This window comes from Thalassophryne amazonica, chromosome 11 (genome assembly GCF_902500255.1).
Source record: "Thalassophryne amazonica chromosome 11, fThaAma1.1, whole genome shotgun sequence".
Lineage (NCBI taxonomy): Eukaryota > Metazoa > Chordata > Actinopteri > Batrachoidiformes > Batrachoididae > Thalassophryne > Thalassophryne amazonica.
In genome coordinates this window covers 21,048,470-21,054,469 of record NC_047113.1, presented here as the reverse complement: position 1 = coordinate 21,054,469, position 6,000 = coordinate 21,048,470, and positions in this window count along the sequence as shown.

Sequence of the window (6,000 nt, the reverse complement as noted above, 5' to 3'; positions counted from 1 at the left end):
CAACATACAAGATCATGTCACTGTTTGCAATGGGGATGGAAGAGAGATCAGGTCTGGGAGTCAAAACCTCTTGTAAAGCTGCCACGCAGGAATGAGGTAGTCCATCCTCAGGTAGGGGCAACAAGGTCGCTGGGTTCAAGGTGGAACAATGCTTGATGGTGGCATCAGGCAAACCCAACACAGTCGTGTGATACTTCATCCAACGGGAAGAAGACGTGTGATGCTTTCTGATCATGCAGGATTGAAGACACACAGTGAGGAACATGTACGGTCAAAGGAGCATAGCCCGTGAGTTCACGAACAGCCAGAATAGCTTGTTCTGTTGCAGCCACAGCATGCAAACAAGGTGGAAATCCTTGCGCAACAGGATCAAGTTTCCTAGAGAAGTAACCACAGGGGCGGTTACGACCCCCATGAGGCTGTGTCAGAACAGAGGTCATACATCCTGCACGTTCATCCACATATAAGTGAAATGGTTTGGCAGGATCCAGGATGCCCAAAGTGGGAGCAGTCTGTAAGGCCTTTTTCAATGCAGAGAAAGCTGCCTCTGCATCAGATGACCATTCCAAGTCAGAAGGAGCAGAAAGCTTCACCATTGATCTTAATGGGCTTCCATGCAGGAAAAATCAGGGATGAAATTTCTGCAATAAGAACACATTCCCAGGAAGGACAACATTTGTTTGTTTGTTTTTTGTCTGTGGGCGGGGTACATCAATGATGGCCTGAACACGTGTGGAACTCAAACATTTACCCTCTGCCGACACCAAGTGGCCAATGAAGGACACTTCAGGTTGAACAAACTGCAGTTTTGTTAGTGAGACCTTATGCCCCTCCTCAGCCAAGTGGATAAGGAGGAGCAATGTGTCTTGTTCACACTGAGCCTTGGATGGTGCAGCCAGAAGCAGGTCATCAACATATTGCAAAAGAGCTGTACCCTTTGACAAGGTCAAAGGAGCCAAGCTGTCAGCCAAAGCCTGACAGAAATGATGACTGCTTGTCTACCCTTGCGGGAGTTGAGTCCAGGTATATTGTTGACCTTTGAAAGTAAATCTGGATGTACTGGTACAGAAAAAAAATGCATTTGACAAATCAACCACTGAGAAAAATTGTGAATCTCCTGGGATTTGAGACAAAATTGTATGTGGATTTGGTAGCACTGGCGCTGGTGGTATGATTGCTGCATTTACTGCCTGTAAATCCTGAACAAAACGCCATTCAGTGGGTTGGCCAGCAGGACATATTTTTTTCACTGGGAATATTGGTGTTAGGACAGGAGAGTTGTGGATGGGGACCACAATTCCTGCCTCCAGCAGGAATTGAAAACGGGTGTGATTCCATCCACAGCTTCCTGTCTGAGTGGATATTGCTTCTTAATAGGCCTAAAAGATGATTTTGGTTGCAATACTATTGGAGCGCAGCCTTTGATCAGTCCCACGTCGTACTTGTATCACGCCCACAAGGTGGGAGGGACAGAAGAGAGGTAGGAGGGAACTTCCAAATTTGGCATGTTAGTCAGAGGAGGACACTCCTGAGTGTCGAACAATATCAAAGCTCGATGAGCAATGAGCTGTTCACCAATCTCCCATCTGTATGCATTAACAGTGGGTGAGAAATACACATCAGGTACATCAGTTTTTTCCCACTCACAAGTTTTTTTTACAGTTTGATACAAAAGGACCAATACTTTGCTGCAGCCACAAAGCAGTCATTGAAATAAACTTCTGTCACTGTCAGTTTTTCATCAGGCTCATTGACAAAAAACTTTTCCCCATAGGGAGAGTTGCGATGGACTAAATCACAAACAAATGCTGCACAGTGCATATTTTCTGACTCTATTGTCTCAAAAGTTGGCGAGATCAGATGTTTAACACGCTCTAGCAGCAGTTCACCAGTAGGTGGGATCAAGGACTCAGGTCTGGGTAATCCCTTTACCTGTGCAGGACAGGACTGCATTACAAGTGTACAAAATGTCTCTGCCCAACAAATTTACAGGGCACTTTTGTGACATGACAAACTCATGTTGAAACTGTCGATCTATCTCCCAATAACACAGCACTGGTTTGTAAAACGGTTCACGTAATGTTTCTCCACTGGCACAGACTGACACGTGTGTCTTTTGACTGGGTTCGAGTCCTTCAAAATCAGAGCTCTGTATCAGGGATCTTGTAGCACCGGTGTCAATCATAAATTTCAGTTTTCTCCCATTTACAATTAAAACAGCTGTTGGCAATATCTCAAAAGGCTGAAGCTTCAGAAACATATGATATGGATTAGACGTTTTTTTTTTGTTGGTTTTTTTTTGTTTTTTGTTTTTTAACTCGGCGATCTTATTTAAAACCAATTGTTGTACCTCCGGAGGAATTTGCATCTGTTTCTTACCCAAATAATAATTTATTTTATTCTCAAAATTCATGTTTGTGTGGTGTCCCGCGGGTGTGACTGTGTTGTGTGTGTTTAATTCACCGTGTGCTGGGCTGGCCATCTGTCATAGTCAGTCCGCGAGGGCGTTCTGGCTTTGTTGGACCGGCTCTGGTTCCCCTCTGTTGCCACCTTGACCAAATCTTCTGTGTCCACAAACCTGCCCTGAGCGGCGTTGTGGGCACTCGTTAGACCAGTGGCCAGACATCCCACAGATGAAACAGCTGTCTGGACTGGCGGTGTCTCTGGATCGGGTTCTGTTGTTTGGTCTCTGACCAAAGTTCTGTCAGCGATGTTGACGAGGATGTCCTCTCTCAACGGACATCATGGTGAGGGCAGCTGTAGATTTCTCTAATGCGTTCATCATGATATGATGATCATTGTCCTCCTTCTTGGTGGCTTTCTTCACCTTTCTTGCTTCAGCATGACATTTATGTCTCAATATGTCTTTCACATGGTTGTCAGCCCAACCTCCAATCAGGGTTTGTTTGACCCCCTGACGGATTTCTGGTCTTAGACCAGTGACCAGACAGGACTTTAGAACAGCTTCAAATGGTGTTTCGCTGTCTGCATCATAAGCCCCATCATCTTTCCCATGTCCACTGTGTGCAATGCATTCTTTCTCCAGCCGGACAAAGAAGTCTGTCACAGTCTCATCTGGTTTTTGCTTGCAGGCTTGAATTGCTGCCATGTCCACAATAGCTGGACATTTAGCCTTAATTTCATCACAGATGTGCTGCACATGGACTTCATAGCTGCCTTGATCATTCCAGGCGATGGTCTATTGTCTCAATCTTTGAGCTGCTGGTTTCTCAACAACAGCTTGAATCTTCAGATACAGCTGGACCAGAGACTATTAATAGATACTGACACATCTTTCTGGCAAGGTCACAAGTCCTGTCTCCATTTTATGTCCTCTGACTGCTTCATCCTGATATCATTGGTGCCAGCATGAATAACTGTGTGACTGTATCTCGTGTCATGTTCCTTTGTCTGTCTACCCTTCTGCAGCGTCAGCACCCTAAGATGGGAGGCAGTGTCAGGAGCTCTGGCCCCAGGAATAAATTTAACAGCCTGCATCTGTAACCTGACTTTGCGGGTGATAGAATCCTCTAATACTAAAGCCTGTTGTTTCAGCCTGAAGATAGGAGTGGAAGTCAACCATGGGCTCAACGCACTCACATCAGGCATGTCCAAGGGAGAAAACTGATTCACAGTTCACCCTACGTGACTTCCTCCGCCTAACCACAGTCCGAAAGCTGTCCTCCATAGCCGGCGTTTCTAGGCTGATGCCAATGGGCATGCTTGCTGACCCAACACTAACCTCATCTGGAGTGCCCGTAACATCTAACTCCACTGAATTAAGAAGCTGAGCCACCCTATCTTCCAGCATCACGCAGGATTTACATAAAGTGTAAAGTAGTGTACTTCGTGCACCAGAAAATTCAAGCTTATAGCCAAGCAAGCGTGAGCTAACTACTAATGAATATGCTAACCACTCCTAAGGTTCACACAGGACTAAATTAATGAGCTAAAATTCACAGCACTTACACTGAAAAAGTAACAGAAGTATTTGACTGGTAGGAACAGTGATAAAAGAAACCGAGTGGGGAGAGAAAAAAAACCTCCTAAGAGTAAACCACTCCTAAGATTTAACACAAGAATAAAGTAATGAGCTAAAATTCACAGCAGTTACACTGAAAAACTAACAGAAGTATTAAAGAAATGGGAGGTGGGGGGAGTTGACCTAGCTATTGCAAACTACTTGCTAGCAAAAATACTAGCCACTCCTAAGATTTACACAGGAGTAAAATAATTACCTAAAATTCACAGCAGTTACACTTAAAAACTAACAAGTATTAGACTGGTAAAAAGAGTAATAATAGAAACGGCGGGGGGGAGGGGGGGATTGACCTAGCTAACACAAGCTAACCGCTAGTGAAAGCTAACCACTAACGATTCACAACAGGACTGTAGTTAAATAAGATTCAGAGTAGATACACTTAAAAACCAGAAGAAGTGTTAAACAGAAATAAAATAAACATATACAACCATGTAAAGATCGGAAGAGGAGCAGCAAACTGGGGTCAAAATGCATAGAAAACTGCCATCTACTGGCGCCTGGTTATATTACCCTGTTGTCGACCTGAATCACAACTTGAACAGACTTTTCGGTTTTGCAAATGCCTTTCTCTCTCTTTTTTTTTTTTTTTTTTACAAATGAAACAAATGACATATTTTACAAAAGCACATTTATTTGTAAACACATACACACGTTACATTCACTTGTGTTGTTTTTTACATAGAATGAATTAGTCAATCAATTAGTATGAGCGGAGGCTAATTGTACCCATAATCCCTTTGGGCATCTTTGTGTTAATGTTCAAATCTTCAGAATTAGTGCATTATTTTAAAATGAACAGATATGTGTTATGTTTTCACTTTGTACATTTTAAGAGTTGACATTATAATGTAGTTATTCTATCTGGATTAATTTCATTTATAAATCAAAACCTTAAGTCAAACCTGCTTTCCTTTTCAAGACGTCTGCCTCACGGCTGGACCGCGGTATGCTGTCAAGGTAAATGACTCTTCCCTACAGCAGTGGGCAGGGCGCACAAAGACAGAAGTGCTGACTCATTGGCTATGTTTGGGTTTGTGGTCACCTTTGATTCTATCAGAGGTGTTGGCGGTGTTTAAACTAGAAATCCGCTTGTTAGTATCTGAGTGTACTGGAGGCAGTACTGAAAGTTATCAGTTAGGTGTAGCTTCTGATAATTTTTTTGGCAGTTTATCAGTTTAGCGTTATAAAAGCTAACTTTTCAGTTAGCTGATTAGTGAAGCAAACCTTTTGGTTAGCTGTGCAAACCACTGTCATCTGGATCATGGATGGTGGCTCTGGAAGAACCTGGAAGGTCTGCAAGAGTCTGGCAAAGTGTGGCAATGCTCACAAGTATCTGTCAACTACTGAACAGATATTCAGGTTTTAAATAGTCTGTCAATAATCAATCACTCATCTGACCTGTGTGAAAAATAACTGAGGGTGCTATCTGGTGGAGAAACTAACACATGACACTGGTTAAAAGACCAAGTTAAAACCAGGATCCTGGGGAAATCCTGACACAAACTGAACCAAAGAGGTTTCGTTTGAAATTTAAACATTGGCTCAAGTAGCAGCAGAAATGTGAACATTAATAAATTTCTCTCAAGTCATTTTCAGTACAATAGCACTTTAGCTCAACTCAACTTTATTTACAGTGGGAAAAATAAGTATTTGACCCCCTGTCAGTTTTGCAGGTTTTCCCACCTACAAAGAATGGAGAGGTCTGTAATTTTTATCATAGGTACACTTCAACTGTGAGAGACAGAATCAAAAAAAAAATCCAGAAAATCACATTGTCTGATTTTTAAATAATTACATATTTTTGCATGAAATAAGTATTTGACCCCTTACCAACCAGCAAGAATTCTGGCTCTCACAGACCCTCTCACAGAGGGAGAAGGTCATGTGGTCAGATTAGACCAAAATAGAGCTTTTTGGAGTAAACTCCACTTACCATGTTTAGAGGATGAGAACTTCCC